The following is a 16,912-nucleotide window of genomic DNA, read 5'->3' as shown; positions in this document are numbered from 1 at the left end:
CATGTGGGAGCCAACATGGGTATCTAGATCCCGCTGTTGGTTATTGACCGGAGAACGTCTCGGTCATGTCTGCATGTCTCCCGAACCCGTAGGGTCTACACACTTAAGGTTCGATGACGCTAGGGTTATAAAGGAAGTTTGTATGTGGTTACCGAATGTTGTTCGGAGTCCCGGATGAGATCCCGGACGTCACGAGGAGTTCCGGAATGGTCCAGAGGTAAAGATTTATATATAGGAAGTCTTGTTTTGGTCACCGGAAAGGTTTCGGGGTTTATCGGTAATGTACCGGGACCACCGGGAGGGTCCGGGGGTCCACCAAGTGGGGCCACCAACCCCGGAGGTTTGCGTGGGCTAAGTGTGGGAGGGGACCAGCCCCAGGTGGGCTGGTGCGCCCCCCCACAAGGGCCCAAGGCGCCTAAGTGGTGGAAAGGGGGCAAACCCTAAGGGGGTATGGGCCTTAGGGCCCATCTAGCTGTGCCTCCCTCTCCTTCCCCTCTTGGCCGCCTCCCCTTTCCCATCTAGGGCTGCCGCCCCCCCCCTAGGGGTGGGAACCCTAGAGGGGGTGCACCCTCCTCCCTCTCCCCTATATATAGTGAGGCCTAGGGGCTGCCCATGACACGCGATTTGATCTCTCTCGTTGTTGCAGCCCTCCCTCTCTTTCTCCTCATATCCCGTGGTGCTTGGCGAAGCCCTGCAGGATTGCCACGCTCCTCCAGCACCACCACGCCGTTGTGCTGCTGCTGGATGGAGTCTTCCTCAACCTCTCCCTCTCTTCTTGCCGGATCAAGGCGTGGGAGACGTCACCGGGCTGTACGTGTGTTGAACACGGAGGTGCCGTCCGTTCGGCACTAGGATCATCGGTGATTTGGATCACGACGAGTACGACTCCATCAACCCCGTTCTCTTGAACGCTTCTGCTTAGCGATCTACAAGGGTATGTAGATGCACTCTCCTTCCCCTCGTTGCTAGTCTCTCCATAGATAGATCTTGGTGACACATAGGAAAATTTTGAATTTCTGCTACGTTCCCCAACAATATAGATCACTTAGCTAGGATCCATCCAGTTCAAACTAATTTGCGGTTTCTTTCATAAATGATATATATAATATTAATAACTCATCATCACATATTAATAAATAAATAAACTCTAGCTAGCTAAAAATCATCGTAGTCGTCATTAATTACCACTATTTAATCATCATAGTCATTACCGCTATCTAATCATCACCAACACTGGCTAGCTAAAGAAGAAACATTCACTTTGTAACAGAAGCAAAGATATCATCGAGTTCAACATAATCATCACCAACATCGAAGTTCAGGACAATACGGACATGAGAGAGGACAAGTACTAGGAAAATTTGATAATTTGCCCCCCCTTACCCCCCCTTTCATAATTTGCCCCCCCCCCCCCCCGAGAATGACAGGTGGGGCCCGGGCCCGCCCGTCATTGAGACAATGGGTGACAAATTGTGAAAGGGGGAAGTAAGGGGTGGCAAATTATAAAATCGCCCCAAGTACTAAGAGCATGAACTAGCTAAATCACTCCTGCTGCTCCCTCTCAGGTAGAATAGCATAGAACATGTATAGCTCTCCTGATTCATCATACTGGAGCATGCAGATGAATCTGTCTCCTAATCTTGGGTTGCGCTTCTCCTTGTTGCCCCCTAGTACTTCTCTGTGATCGTTAACAATTTTGCTCCAATCTTTCACTATTAAGCATTCTTCGCTTTCAAAAATCCTGAATGCACTCATGTGCAATGTAGGAAATCCTGGTCGTAAGCTAACCATTGACATGCGACCTTTTGTCTCGATCCACTGAGGCACAACTGTCATCGGAAGTCCCTGTTGAAGAACATCGTATAGTAATTAATATACTTAGCAATGAAAGTTTAGCTTCAAAAATAATGTATGCAAAAGATGCACTGATTAAGGACAAATAGTAAAAATCTTACCATCTTTCGATTATAGATGTGACCGTAGTTCAATACGATCACCATTGATCGCACGTTTTGAGTACTAACATTTCTAAGTTCAGGAAAAAAAATTGTCTTGATAGTATGGAGATCCTCAAGCCATGAAACATAATGACTTATCTCCTCGCAGTTTAGTTGAGCCCCGGGGCAGTAGTAGGTCCTGTCTACCAAGCGCCGGACATGTTTGCTTGAACCAAAATAAGCTGACAATACAAATTAGTTGTCAACTATTTTTGAATAAACTGTATCAAAGACATAAACATATGCATGCATGGTTGAGAAAAACTCACATAATGGTAGAACTGGAGGCGTTTGCACATCGACCCAGATGTCTATATTACCTTCAATATCATCTTCCGGACGAATATCAAAGGTGATAACCATATCAGGCTCAAATGCATAAGCCTTGCATAGTGCTTGCCAAGTTTTGCATTCAAAATGGGTGTATGTGTCTCCATTATATAATTTGAAGTTGAAAGTATACCCATGCTCGGTCTTCAAGTAAACTCTCTTTACCTCTATATCATCTATAGCACTAAAACCTATCTTATCCAAGACAAAAATTCTTGCATGGCAGGGGATGCACTAGTAGAATAGTGAAAATTTAAAATTATAAGTTGAAGCAAATGAAGCATAAGTCATGCTTTAAAATTATAAATTGAAGCAAATGAAGCATAAGTTTTGCATTCAAATAATAATTGCCGTTGTGACTTACTGTATCCACTTCGAATGTCTCATTCAGCTTGATGCTTAAGCGCCTACCATCAACAAGGAAATTTCTATCGCACAGGCCGCGCTGGTCTTCACAGTGTTCGCACATAATGAAATCTTTTTCGTCGTCAGATGACATTTCCTATGTTTATATAGGTGAAACATTAAACATATTACTATCTAACATTAATTAATATCTAGCCAATTCAAATATATATTCATCTAACATTTGACATTAATATATCTAATTATATTCATCTCTAACAATTGACATTACTATATATTTAACTTTTCTATCTAATTCATCTAATATTCGACATTAATCTAACATTTATATAAACTCAAAATATATATAAAAAATTAAATAAACAGAAAAACTCATAAATAATATTTTAATTAGATCCATCAAATTCTCAGATACCTAAAATTTATGCAAAAGATGCACTAATTAAGGACAAATAGTAAAAAATTTACCATCTTTCGATTATAGATGTGACCGTAGTTCAACTAAAATACCTAAATAAACTAGTTTGACAATTTTCTTACTAAAAATAAACTAGTTATATTAATTATTCAACTAGTTCAAATCTCATATACCTAAATAAACTAGTTCGACAATTTTCTTACTAAAAATAAACTAGTTATATTAATTATTCAACTAGTTCAAATCTCATATACCTAGCTAATTAATATCTAGCTATATTCATCTCTAACAATTGACATTAATATATATTTAACTTTTCTATCTAGCTAATTCATCTAACATTCGACATTAATCTAACATTCGATCATCTAATTAACTTTTATAAAAAAACAGAAAAACAGAAAATAAGTAAAAAAATGTGTGTGTGTGTGTATGTGTGTGTCTGTGTATGTATACACTGCAGTGCGGCCCCGTACGCCGCTGCCCCGTACGTACGAGCGGGGGCGCCGGTGTATGGGGCGGGGGCGGCGGCGTACGTACGGGCCGGGTGCGCGCGCGGCGCGGGTACGCGAGAGCGAGAGACGTACTGGACCGCGGCGCGACGACGACGGACAGCGACGCGTGGCTTTCGGGGCGGCGGCGCGAGACGACAACGACGACGGGCGGCGGCGGGGACAGTGACGACGACGACGGACGACGGGCAACGAGCGGCGACGACGGGATCAAGCGGCGCGCGGCGATGTCGCGATAGGTTGGAGACGAAGTGGGGAGATGTAACTGAAATTTTCGTAAATGATGTATATATAGGATGAGCCTTTAGTACCGGTTGGAGCCACCAACCGGTATTAAAGGACAACTTTGGCCAGGCGAAGAGGCGGGAAGAGCAGGCCTTTAGTACCGGTTGGTGGCTCCAACCGGTACTAAAGACCACCCTTTAGTACCGGTTGGAGCCACCAACCGGTACTAAAGGCCTCGCGCTGCCACCCAGCAGTGCGCAAAGTTTAGTCCCACCTCGCCGGGGTGAAGGGCAGCCGCACTGGTTTATAAACCCAGTCGCGGCTGCCTCTTTGAACTCCTCTATATAGTAGGCTTGTGGGCCTAACTTCTGCGCGCTGCCCTATGAGTCTGCTGGGACTTTAGGACCTGTAATTGCACGCCCGTGGCCTAGCAGGCCCACAGGGCAGCGCCCCAATTTTTTTATAGTTTTTTTCTTTTCTGCTTTATTTTCTTCTATTTATTTCTGCGTAGTTTTTTGTATAGTTTTTTTCTTTTCTGTTATATTTATTTTCTTCTATTTATTTGTGAGTTGTTTTTCATCTAGTTTGCCAAAATTCAACATTTTCAGAGTTCATTTTGTAGTGATTTTCAATTTTACGGTCATTTTGTAAACGAATGAAAAATAGCAAATATAATTTTTTTTCTTTTCTGCTTTATTTTTTTTTCTATTTATTTCTGAGTAGTTTTTTCTTTTCTGCTATATTTATTTTCTTCTATTTATTTCTGAGTAGTTTTTTATATAGTTTTTTCTTTTCTGCTATATTTTTTCTTTTCTGCTTTATTTATTTTTTCTATTCATTTATTTTTGTATACCATGCCAAGTTGATGGTTAAAACTTGATGGTCAAAGTCTGGAGTTATAACCAAAGTTTAAAAAAATGAAATGCCGACGTGCAACTAGTTTTTGCCATAACAGAAGAAGTCCGGAGTTGTAATAAGTTATTAAAAATAAAAAAGAGGTGCAATGCTTGTTAATTAGCTTCAAGCCTTTTGGAATAGTGTAAACTACACTGCACATAGCTTCGTGCAGTCTACCATATTCCTGAAGGCTTGAAGCTAAGCAACGTGAGCATTGAGCCTCTTTTTCATCGTCTCTGCACTCAGGCTTGTGAGCCGCTCCTAGTCCCTCTCTCTTTGCGAGGTGGGACTAAAAAACAGCTTACTAAGAAACTGTAGTATTAGTTCATGCCATGAACCGGTACTAAAGGTGCTCGTGGGGCCCCAGCCTTACCTGACACAGCCTCATTAGTACCAGTTCGTGGCACGAACCGGTGCTAAAGGTTCGCCACGAACCGGTACTAAAGAGCTCCTCCCGCCTAGCAGTTGGAACCGGTACTAAAGAGCTCCTCCCGCCTAGCAGTTGAATGGTGCATACTGAATGCACAAAAAGTCTGGAGTTGTAATAAGTTTAAAAAAATGAAATGCCTTTGTAACAGATGAGTTTAATTTCGTCAGAAACCCGAATACTTCGAAAGAGATTGTCCAGTTTGTAAACGAAGTGCATCCAGTTTTTGCCGTAACCCTCTCTACTTTTTTGAACATGATATGCGGGTGAAATGATGATACCATGCCAAGTTTCAACTTTTTCAGAGTTCATTTATAGTGCTTTTCAATTTCCAGGTCATTTAGTTCTCAAAACAAATTATTAAATGCATGAAAAATAGCAAATGAAGGCATAAACGGTTGAAAGTTGATGGCGTCGCTTTGAATGGTGCATACTGAACACAAAAAATATAAGAGCATTTAGATCATGATCTTATATTTTTTTACAGTCTAAATTGTCAATATGATCTTATACATCAAAAAAATACTTTGATCATCAATGATCTTTGTGTGTACAATCTGAATTGTCCATATGAGTCATCAACGATTTATAAACCGATGAAGACTCATATTGCGGCCACAAATTCTACACATAGAGTTCAATAAAGACCAAGTGCTTGTGATAGTTTGAGAAATAACATATTTAAGGTGGTAAAAGGCTTGTTAGGGGAGCGAGGTGGGACTAAAAACAGTTTGCCATAACCTCATTAGTACCGGTTCGTGGTACGAACCGGCACTAAAATGGTGATGGTGGGGCCATAGCCTGACCGCAGGCTGACACAGCCTCTTTAGTACCGGTTCGTGGCATGAACCGGTATTAAAGGTTCGCCACGAACCGGTACTATTGATCGCCGCCACAAACCGACACTAATGTACACATTAGTGCCGGCTCAAATTCAAACCTGCATTATTGTGCTTCACATTTGACCATTTTTCTATTAGTGGCAAGATTGAACCATTTTTTTTGTTGGGAAGATCAAACCATCCTTTTTTTCTAGGCAGAACCAACGCACGGGTATAAATAAACTTGTAATGTAATCATTCAATGGGAGCTGCTCCCCGTGGCCCGTCACCTCAGCGAACAGTTAGAAATGATCACTAGGAGCTGCCCCATGGCAAACGAATCATTCCATGGGAGCTGCTCCCCGTGGCGGATGATCGCCACCTATTCGGTTCTTAAATTTCAGCAAAAGTTAATCCATACATACGAGAATCGCTAATCTATGCTTGAAGCCTGTTTTAATTAGTTGTGCAACATTAGCCGTAAATTACAGTGGGTTTGTGATTTACTACCACGAGACAAAAAAAACCTACACTTCGACCTCCATTCTCTCCGAGACCTCGCTATCATCACCGCTGCCGTCCGCCATTAGCACCTCCCCTATCCTCTCCGGCAAACAGGAAAAGGCTTCCACATCTCCGTTGCGCTACCGCCTGCTGCGGGATAGGGAAGATGAGCGGAGGACGCGCCGGCTCCGAGCAGGGTTCGCCGCCGCCGCACGGAGCCTTCCCGGCCTTCTGCCAAGGCACCCGGCGCTCGACCGCAAGGTAATCATCAAGAGTAACGGGGGCGATGCCGGCGGCAGCATCCTCCGCGAGGCGCTCTTCTTCCAGGGCGCCTGCGCCGGGGAGGCCAGTGTCAGGGCGGGGACGGACGCTGGGAGACATCTCATAGTGTTTTTCGGTGAGATGGGATCTAATATAACAACACTGCTAGTATTTATCAGACGGAGCTATAGTTTTCCGATCACGCTGGATCATCAAAAGGAACCCCGGAAATTACGACCGGAAGTGCAACCAAATCGTCAGAGTAGGAAATCGATCAGTCTCTGTTGCAAATTAGTAGTAGTGGGATTTGATGGGGAGGTGAAGAGCAAACGAAATCCACTGTCGTCGGGAAGACATGAGGCGTTGCGTCGGGATCAATTGAGTGGAGTTGTACTATATACAGAAAAAAAACGATGAGATGGGGAATTCTCTCCACAGGCCATAAACAGGATTGTCGGCTGGTTGCGGTGGGTCCTTAGCAAGTAACTGATGCTTATGTGGCAGGGGTGTTGTAGTGGTTGGTCCCATATGTAGGTCAATCAAAAAATGTTGATGTGACAGCTGTGCTGAGATGGATAGGCTGCATGTCAAGAGAAATAATATAATAAGAATGAATTATTTAGATATTATAGATTATAGATGAGAAATCAAAGGCATGACCTGTTCACAGCGCTCGGGCCGCGCCAAAGTAGCTGAACCATACAATATCATGGCATTGACAAGATGTCGTCAAGCTAGTGCATGCATATCACCAGTAGAAAACCGGGCAATAGCACCAGTTCGTAAGGGTCTTTAGTGCCGGTTATGGAACCGGCACTATTATTTCGGCACTAAAGGCCCCCCCCCTTTAGTACCGGTTCAGCACGAACCGGCACTAAAGTGCCACCACGTGGCGTGAGCTCGCGCCCTGGTACGGGGGAAACACCAACCGGTACTAAAGGTTTTTTTTTTGAAAATTTTGGAAAAAAATTTGTTTTTTAATTTTTTTGAATTATTTGAAGATTTAGTCTCTAATCACCTCTCTTAATTGCTCAAGTGTGGATCACTCATTTCATCAAATCATCTAACTTCCCGACCGGTCACCCATCCCTCTCACTACTCCAGCCCGAGCACGCTTAATTTCCAAGTTCTATTCTCCCTCGCTCCAAGTCTGCACTTATTGTTTTCCTGACAATAGTAAGATGTCAATCCTATTAACCTTCAGGAATTTTGCTTGAGCATGAAGTGACACATTTCACTGTTTGAGTTTAAAACTATTGTTTTAAAAAACAATAATTATTTAGTAACACTAATATTTCTTGAATAATTAGTTTGACCATTGTTTGACCATAGTTTGACCAAAGTTTGACCAGATTTGACCAAAATTGAAATAACTAAAATAATTATTTAGTAACACTAATATTCTAGAGTAATTAGTTTGACCATTGTTTGACCACAGTTTGCCCACTGTTTGAATATTTTTAAATTTTTTCCACTCTAGATCTTAAAAGCCCCGTAACTTTTTTTCTATTAGGTTTTTGAGGATTTTAAAAATGTTTAACGGGGTTCCCCCGGTTAAATTTGAATGTAACTTTTCGAGTAGATGATTTTTCATATAAAAAACTTTTTCATCCGAGTTAGTATGCAAAAGTTATGCCCATTTTTACAAATTTCAGAGAGATTTTGCAAATAAAGTCAAAATTCCCATTTGCAAATTTTCCCAACAACTAGACCACATATCATATGGGAAACTTATTTTCTTTTATTTTTTGACATTTCCATCATTTTCGTTTATTTTTTTTAAACTGAAAAGGCGATCCACCGGGGGGGTAGAGTTTGAAAATTGCCCTATAGTGCCGGTTTGTGTCTCCAACCGGTACTATAGGTCAGACCCCTTTAGTACCAGTTCGTGCCACGAACCGGTACTAAAGGTGATCGTGGGGCCCCGGCCTGACGCCAGCCTGCCACCACCCCTTTAGTACCGGTTCGTGCCACGAACCGGTACTAAAGGTTCAACACGAACCGGCATTAATGCAAATCCATTCGAACCGGCACTGATGGTACCATTAGTACCGGCTCAAATACAAACCGGCATTAATGTGCTTCACGTTTGACCCTTTTTCTACTAGTGTATACCAATGTTTGGCTTATCACTCTATTAACTACAGGACGGTACGCGTGATATATTGTCGAGGTTATCATTCAAAGAAGCCATGCGTATGGGCATGCTATCTCTCAAGTGGAGACGGCTAGCCCGTGTCCCAGCAACATGTTTAACATCATTGAAGGACGTGCGAAAACATTTCTCTGCAAGATCTGGTAGGATTCGGTCGGTGTCTGCCTTCGATTTACTTGCATCCGATCTTTGTTCATCGGCCTTCATATGTCTACATGTTGGTTATTTCTGATCTACCCTTCTCTTCACCAACGGCGGTTGCTGATTTGGTGTGTTGGTCCTATAGGGACTTAGCACGGCGACTTTCCAGCCATTTACTATAAATAAAGGAGGGGCGATGACGACAGCGTGTCTTCGGCTTGTAACCATCGCTAGGTAGTCTACAGACCTCGACGTAATTTCTGTTACTTCTGATGTTCTTTGTACTATCATGACTATCGATGAATAGATCGAAAGTTTTTACTTAAAGAATGAACACATGCTTTTTTTTAACAGAAACCAAAACAATAAGCCGGGTGCATTTTTCATAGGGAAAAACGCCGGTCTTTGTTTTGTTATCTTTCTGTAGTAAGGGCCTGTTCTGATCTCCTTCAACTTTTATCTTTTCAAAATTCTCGAGTGAAGCAGTCCCGAACGATTTAGCTCGTAGAAGCTGAAAACCAGAAGCTGAGCGATCCCATAGTGCAAAAAATAGAAGCAACGAAAGCCCAGCTCCACAATACGAAGAAGCGAGAAGTTCCTACTAATTACAAGAGGATGCCACCGCGAAGTGCAAAAAACGATTCGCGAAACAACTCCCAGCCGCTCGTGGGATGCTCGCCTCGCTCGTATCCTGTGCGAGCGCACGTGGCCAGTCCTCCTCCACACAACGATACAAGGTGTGCTGCCTCCATCCGGCCTAAACTGGCACCCAACAGCCCAATAGGCTCTCAGCTGGGCCAAATCGTGGAGAGAAGCTAGGAACATCGCCGAACGAATGGAATCGCCATGTGAAGTTCGAAGCAAGCTCCAGAAGCTGATTTTGTGGAGTTTGAGAAGCTCAGAGAGGTTCAGAACAGGCCCTAAATTTTGTCTTTTTTTTTGAGGTAGCACTTCCGTTTTTTTGAGACAATGGCAGCACTTCCGTTGGTGTCATGGGTCCGGAAGCAGGTGGAGTTGGCACAATGGCACTGGGCCGGGCTGGTTTTAGGTGGTCTGGAGGATCAGTGATAGATTGAGCCCAGACAGAGCCAGAGGAGAGGAGAGGGAAATTAATCTCGACGTCCGTCGTCCGCCTAGGCACAGCCGCGTGCCGACACTTCAAGCGCCGGAGAGCAATGGCGGCGGCGGCAGAGCTGAAATCGTTCTCCTCGCAGATTGCCGTCATGGAAGACACCATTGGTTTCTCAGGCGATTGATTTGCCAACCAACCAAGACCAGATTTTGCTACAGCTCACACAGCTACTGTAGCTACAGGTGAAAGATAAGGGAAGAAGAGAGTCTCTGCTCTTCCCCCAATCAATCATTGCAACTTCCAGTCAGCCACTGCTCCACTCTCCATCTCGTTTCCTCGGTCCGAGATCCAGCGGAGGTCTCCGACTCTCCATCCCCGCCGCCGCCGGTCAGCGCGCTCCTCTCGCTCGATCCAATGGCAGCGTAGCAGGCCTTCTCTAAGTAATCGCACCGTTTTTCTTCTTACTTAAGTTTCCCCTTACTAATTTTCCTCCAGATCTGCTGCTGCTGTTTCGGATGCAGTCAAGTTCCATATTGTTGCCAATCAGGCGTGCTAAGCAAAGCAAAATGTCTTTGGTATCACTGCTTTCTCACAATTTTCTTTCTGTTACCAGCTATATTAAAAAAAACAGATTAATTGCTGAATATCTATCTGCTGCAAGTTCCCTAAATTTCCCCAAACTCTTCTGCACTCACTCTCCCTTTTGTTTGGTCCAGAGGACGTTTGTTCTGAATTTCTTACAGAGGTTTTGACTTAGTTGCTACCAACCTGACTAATTTATCATGCTGACCAATTGATTATGCCGCAATTCTTCAGGTGGTGTGGTGTACATCCCCAAGGTCGCGCTTCTTCCACACGCCATCTTCCCAATGATACTTTCTGACGCACCTGCAACCGGCTGAGAGGCTGATCTCAGCTTCATCATCCTCTAACAGTGCCCGTTCTCTTATCTCCGAGCTCACACGCTGCAGGGCTTCTCTAGGTAATCTCCCCTTTGAGAAAAACTCTCAGGATAAACTAAGTTGGGTGCTCTTGCATATGCTCTTGTTGCATGATTGTAGCTTGTTAACTTAAGAAACTGCTGCTGCTGCTGCTGCTTAATCATGTTCAGGATGCTGTTAAGTTCCATCATGTTACCCAGGAAAGATCCCAAGTGTTGTTAGTTTGTCATATGATGAATGTCTTGAAATCATTGCTTTCGCAACCGATTCAGTTGCAACCTTTTTCTTTTCTTTCTGATTGCTCTATCTCTTCTCTGAATCTAAGGCCGAGCTTTAGATTCCCCAATTTTTTTCCATCGGTGCATTCACTCTCCACCTCTCTCTCAGGCAAGATGTCGGTCTGTTTGAATTCATTCTGAACTTTTGACTTGTTAGGTCCTGACTACCCAATGTGTGATTCTTTAGGTGTTGTAGTGCTAGACGAAGCTTCATCCACGGAGCAGATTGCTACGGCCATCTCCCTTCCTGCTGCTTCCGAAAACACCTGCAGCATGCTGAGAGGCTGAGCTAGAGCTCAAGCCGAGCATGGCCCAGGCCGTGATTGGAGCGATGGGCACCCTCCTGCCCAAGCTAGCCGACCTAATAACCAAGGAGTACAACCTTCAGAGGGGTGTCAGGGGCGAGATCATGTTCCTCAAAGCCGAGATGGAGAGCATGGAGACAGCTCTCCTCAGGATTTCTGAGGCGCCAATCGACGAGCCACCGGACATCCAAGTCAAGCTTTGGGCCAAGGCTGTGAGAGACTTGTCATACGATCTGGAAGATAGCATCGACAAGTTCATGGTGCGCATTGAAACTCATGGCCGACCAGAGAAGTCCCATGGTTTCAGGGATTTCATTGATAAGAGCCTCAGCCTGCTGACCAAGGGCAAGATTCGCCACAAGATCGGCATTGATATCAAAGACATCAAGAGCCGCATCAACGAGGTCAGCGAGTGGCGTGATAGGTACAAGGTTGACGGTGTGGCCGCTGCCAAGCCCGTTGGTCCAACTACTGATACCCTTCGCCTATCAGCCTTGTATAGAAAGGCCACGGAGCTCGTTGGGACTGACGAGAAGAGCGTTGAGGTAATCAAGATGCTGACTGAGGGAGACGAGGTTTCCAAGAAACAGCTGAAGGTGGTCTCTATTGTTGGATTTGGTGGATTAGGCAAGACCACCCTTGCTAATGCAGTCTATGAGAAGCTGAAAGTGCAAGAAGATAATCAAGAACTGCAATTCGATTGTTCAGCTTTTATTTCCGTGTCTCTTAATCCTAACATGGAGCAGATTTTCAAGAGCTTGCTCCATCAACTTGACAAGCATAGGATCCAGAACACCAATGAGGCATTGTGGGGCGAAGAACAACTCATCCGTGAAATAAGAACATTTCTTGAAAACAAGAGGTAAGTATGTGCATATGTGTCACCGGCATAAAAACTACAATAGTGCAGAACTCTCAAGTTTTCTATTTGCTTTGCCATTAAAGTTAAGCTTTATTATGTATCTCAATTCTGCTTAATGTATGAGAACTTAAATAGCCTTATAATATATGTGTTTTGGTACTAAATGAAGGTACTTGATTGTTATTGATGACGTATGGGATAAGTCCGTCTGGGAAAACATCAAATATGCGTTGATTGACAATGAATATGAAAGTAGAGTAATCACAACAACTCGCATCCTTGATGTTGCCCAGCAAGCTGGTGGTGTCTATCGGCTGAATCCCCTTTCTGTTGTGGACTCAAGAAAGTTGTTCTATCATAGAATATATGATATGGAGAACAAGTCACCACCTAGTCAATTGGTTGAAGTATCTGAGAACATTTTAAAAAGATGTGGGGGTGTGCCGCTAGCTATCCTTACAATAGGTAGCTTGCTGTGCAACAAAAAGGGAAGAGCACATACACTTGAGTATTGGTCCAAGGTGCAGAAATCTATCAGTTCAGGGCTAGACAATAATCATAATGATGTGAAGAACATGAGAAGGATATTATCAGTCAGTTACTCTAACCTACCTCCACACCTAAAGACTTGTTTACTGCATCTTAGTCTATACCCAGAGGATTATAAGATTGCAACAGAACAACTGATATGGAAATGGGTGGGTGAAGGTTTTGTGAAAAAAGAACAGGGGAGGAGCTTGTATGAAGTAGGAGGGGATTATTTGGATGAGCTCATTAATAAAAGTTTGGTCCAACCTGTAAAATTTGACAATGCAAATAAAGTGCGCTCCTGTCGTGTGCACGATATGGTGCGTGACCTCATCATTTCCTTGTCAAATGAGGAAAATTTCCTAACAACAATAGGTGGTCCGCAATCAGAGTATCTACCAAGTAAGATCCGCCGACTGTCCATCCAGCCCTGCATTCAAGAAGTAGCTAATCAGTTGTCAACCATGGGCTTGGCCCATGTGAGGTCACTTAGTGTGTCTAGTCCAGCTTTTAGTTTATTGCCAACACTGTCGGGTTTTCCAGTCCTACGTGTGTTGGACTTAACTGACTGCTAGCAGGTGGATAATAATAGTTGGAAGGATATCTGCAATTTGTTTCACCTGAGATATTTGAGTTTAAAGGGAACTTGTATCACTCGGATCCCGAAAGAGATTGGAAATCTGCAATTTCTGCAAGTGCTGGATATCAGGTGCACTGAAATAGAAGAAGAGCTGCCGTCAACCTTTATTCAACTAACACAATTGTTGTTATTCTGCATGCCTGATAGCATCTCTTGTGCAGTGCCTAGGTGGATGTGCTCCATGTCTTTCCTCTTCTCTCTAAGTATCACACTTGAAACACTTGGAGAGGAGGACCTTCATGTACTTGGGAATGTACCATCTCTCAGTGAACTGTACATACAAGTGAAGAAACCTACACAGGGTAGAGACAAACGGTTGGTCATTGACAATGCTTATCCATTTCGGTGTCTAAAGAGGTTTAGTGTCAAGGGTGACACCATGGAGTTGAAGTTTGCACAAGGAACCATGCAAAGTCTAAATACCCTCCTGTTCGGTTTAGAGAATGTGCATGACACAATGCTTCAGTTTGGAGATCTTGTATTTGGTTTAAATAATCTCTCTTTGCTTGAGCATATTGTTGTTGAGCTACCCTTCCACGGAGAAGACACTGAGACTCAAAAGGTGAGAAATGCTATTCAGAAAGAGGTCGAGATGAATCAAAACATGCCCATACTAACATTCACAGAAGCAGGCAGTGACGAAGATGTAAGTATAGTTGTTCACATTTTCGAGCAACATGTAAAATATTTCTTTACATTTGTGTATATTTCTAAACCTTATATGCAATTAGTGGAAGTATACGCTTGCTTCTATTCTTTTTAACCTTATATAATTTTATCGTATTACGGTACTTATTTATGCATTTGAAACATTGTCATCTAGTGTTTTTTCATAAGTTAATATTTCTATCATTTACATTATAAGTTCACTATAAATTTAGCTTGGTGTTCTATTTTTTATCTATGCAATTTGTTCTTATCATATGTGATCCACTATGATACCACAATAATAAACTGTACTGGAATCGACTTGGTTGCACAATGGGTGGTGAACTACCCAGAATGAAGTCAGACCACCCTTTGTAAGCCCATATGGTAGCAACTAGCAAATTCCCACTATAACATGTTTTGTAATGAGATAATATGATTCTAGTGTTATATCTTATGGATAAGAGCCTATTCACTATTAACTAGACTTTGCACATCGTCCTAACAAGGAAGTTATTTTCTGACTTGTTTTTGCTGCGCAAAACTTTTCTTTTTAATCAGACAGGAAAACAATAATTCTATTACATGAGATTTGTTACAAGGAAATAACTTATAAAATAATGCTTATATCGTGCATTTTTTGCTGCATATTAAGGCAACATGTGATTACCACTGGTACACTTACACCTTTTAGTGATGGGTGAAGTACCCTCTATCTCTGACGGATTTCACGACTGTTAGAACATCCCTGTCAGTTATGAGTACAACCATGATTGATACCTATGCGAGATATGGAGATCACAATGCAACAATAAAACCACTAGACATGGATTTCAAGACAGCTTGGCTGTGGGCTCGATCTGCTGTTATTGCCTGATATCTGGTCCCTGAAGCACCATCACAAGCTCGGAGACACGCTGCTGCTAGATTGGATACCACTGAGATGACGCGTCCCCAGTGTTTCTCTCTTGGGGACCTGCCAAAGTCACTGTACCATTGAAGCTTGGTCTACATTTATGTGAAGAAAAACATATTTCTAGATATAGCATATAAGGGATACCGGAGAAGTCGTTCATATACACTATGATGACATAATTAAATTTGTTTGCATTCTTTTTAAAACATGTTATACTTTGTGTGCTTACATGGCTAAATTGTCCTGGATCAATGCATGATTAAGATTAAGTGCTCATCATTCGCCTGAGGAGGTATGAAGGGTATCATAGAGCATTGTTAAGTTCTTACTCGTCACATAAGATTTACACATCTACAGTAACCAAGTACACATGCGTAACCAGACTGTCATGATATGTTGTTGATTGCATGCTGAAATGTTTTCTGCTAATCACACTAAAACATAGACACTACAAAACATTATAATGTTTCTTTTTTTTATGATAGGCACGAGCTGATGATTTCATCAATAAGGCCAGAGATCAGGTACAACTCAACAACCTCTCAAAGCATTACATCCAAATCAAGCCAGTTATATTGTATTCAAAAGGAGAAGATGCTTTTCTGCTTTTCTATTCAAAATGAAGTCTTTCTGATCAAATACGGGGCAAAACACTTGTAACCCCATGCACGGAGAGTAGGCTTTTGTTGGCCTTTTATGGCTAGCTCTATTTTTATATTTGAAATTCCTTAATTATTGAAAAATGCTAATCGTACATGGCTAGCCTTTTATGTGCCAGAAAAACTTCCTGAAAGCTTGAACATAGCCTCTCAATTATTTGTAGAGGCTTGCTATTGTAACAGTAGTTGCCTAGCAACCGATAAATTTTAATTAGCCGATATGGGAATTGTCACAACACGCATGTCATTTGCATTTTGTTATAAGCATGCAAGGGGTCTCACCTCACCCAGGGAAGGAAAGAACAACATGCATGATAAACGAATTGTAATTTTTTCCCTGCCTACATAACGAAAGAGTGATAGTGTAGTACCAGCAGCTTACTGTGTACACCTGCTTTTGTGGATTCAAATAATTTTGTTAAGATTGTATTTATCTAGAAACCACCTAATTGTGTTGTTTGGTCAGTTGAAGCAGCAGAGGATAGATTCATTAATGCGGTATCGCGATACGCTACGAAGAGCACAGGTAAGAGGTAGCTGTCGAAGCTTAAATAAACCTGTCTTTGCTCCTGGAAATGAAGGCACTGACGTAATTCTGTCATTTGGTCAGCTCAAGAAACAGATAGCCTCAGGGGCGGACCCAGAAAACAAGATAGCCTAAGGGACGGACCTGGACAAATAGATAGCCTCAGGAGCGGACCCAGAAAAAAATTGGAGTGGGGGGCAAATCAGCGTTTTATCACTTCTTGAACAATATCTGAAGTAATTTTCAGTGAAATAAAAGCAAACTTTACTGAAGTTTGAAAATGGAGTGGGGGCATAGGCGCATAGCCCCCACTGGCCTATATGTAAGTCCGCCCCTGGATAGCCTCAAGGGCTCAGCTGAAGCAGTCTGCGTGCTCCTGTTCCAACATCCAGACTGCACAATTGTCATTTTTCCACGTTCATATTGAGTTGTTTTCGGATGTTGATGTTGAAAATACCCCATGTATTGTTATATTTTCTTACG

General features: G+C 42.7%; 1 pseudogene; it reads left to right on the top strand.

Annotated features, from left to right (window-relative positions):
• Positions 1–11,630: 11,630 nt before the first annotated feature.
• On the top strand, positions 11,631–16,564 carry LOC125534861 (annotated as a pseudogene).
• Positions 16,565–16,912: the final 348 nt, after the last annotated feature.

The sequence above is a fragment of the Triticum urartu genome, chromosome 2 (assembly GCF_003073215.2).
Source record: "Triticum urartu cultivar G1812 chromosome 2, Tu2.1, whole genome shotgun sequence".
NCBI lineage: Eukaryota > Viridiplantae > Streptophyta > Magnoliopsida > Poales > Poaceae > Triticum > Triticum urartu.
This window is presented reverse-complemented; position numbering and strand designations above follow the sequence as displayed.